Source organism: Stegodyphus dumicola, chromosome 8 (genome assembly GCF_044657685.1).
Source record: "Stegodyphus dumicola isolate Sdum_Otavi_A_Nest chromosome 8, ASM4465768v1".
NCBI classification, from domain to species: domain Eukaryota; kingdom Metazoa; phylum Arthropoda; class Arachnida; order Araneae; family Eresidae; genus Stegodyphus; species Stegodyphus dumicola.
In genome coordinates, this window is record NC_140775.1 from 110407151 (window position 1) to 110408728 (window position 1578).

The following is a 1578-nucleotide window of genomic DNA, read 5'->3' on the forward strand; positions in this document are numbered from 1 at the left end:
TTTATTATAACTAGATATATTTATCATCTAATTAGTTTTACATTTAATTTTTGGATACTACATTAGCTAAAACACTTTTAAAAGTGTGATATATTTAGTTGAATAAATGCTAAATTTAATATATCATTTTCTTAGGTGCAAACCATATTTATTAACTAAATGAATAAGTTATATATTTCACATAACCTCATGATTTTAAAAAATGAACCAATTTCCCATGTAATGTTGCAATATTTCAAATGTTACTATAATCATTATGTATCACTTTCATCCCTCTCAGGACGGGCGTCCCATATACGCATTTCCTAAGAACGTCTCTTACAGCCGGGCGTCCCATGCACGCATCGCTAGAGGTCGCATTCAGAGGACGGGTGATGCGTATACGCATTTTAAGCTGGAACATTTTTCTGAAGGCCACTAGATGGCATACTATGTCCATTACTTTTGAAATGAACACAGTTTTAGGTTCCTGACCTTGAGTTAGATATATTCTGCTTGACTTTGGCATTTTACTCATCAGTTCTAGTGAGGGTGGGGGGGAAAGCGTAAACAGAGGTGAGCTCTTTAAATCGCTGCGTGCTAATGAAAACATTCGCATGTCTGATTTATATCCAATTCCTTTTTTTATTCTATTTTTTCCTTTACTATGCACGGTCTTTTAGGGTTAGTATGTGGAGTACTGTGACGTTTTGCATTGCCTTCAGATATATTTCCGTTTCTTCTCTTTTTGTTTCGGAAAACCTCACCTCCAGTCTATTATGGCAGGAAGGCACCATTTTTTAGAGGAAGAATATCCTCGCATGGTCAATGAACCATTTATTAACGCACATGAGGGTGATGATTCATTTTCTAAAGAGTTAGAAAGAAGTGATACTTTTTCTAAGAGTTAGAAGTGATACTTCTTTGTGCTTCGAGATTTACCACACTCAGTCTTCATTTTAAATTTTGTTACTTTTTACTGTAAATAGTCTTTGTCTGTTTTATTAATTTTAAACTTTATTGATGCATTTTTATCAATTAAAACTTTGGCCTAACTTGAATAGCGCTTCCAAAAATTATTTTACAAGGTAAGCAATTTTTTAAGTATATTTTCATGTAAAATAAAGAAAAAAACGTTATTAAGTGCTAATTTTAACATATATAAGAGCTCAAGTAATAATCTAAAATGATACCAAAAATTACGATGCTAGAAGCGAAACATTTTTTTTTATAAAATTAGGCTTAGCGATGCAAAACCTCCGTCTTGTACGGTGACTGCCTTTGATTCCTTTCTGTCCCACACGAGTGTCTTAAACAAAGGTGCGCCGTCGCAAAAAGGTTAAACCTGATAATTTTGTCATTATCATTTAAAATTTATACACCCGAGTTTCAATTTCAATACTTTTAACCTTACAGATGAATAGCCCTGAGATCTAGAAATAATAATAATAAAAAAGACTTTTTATCAAATTAAGGATTGCATGAAACATACATACCAAAAACTGTGAAAATTCTTATTACAGTTTGCTAACATTTCTAAAAGATAATCCAAATTACTATCATTTGTTTAAAACACACAAAAACAACAACAACAATGCA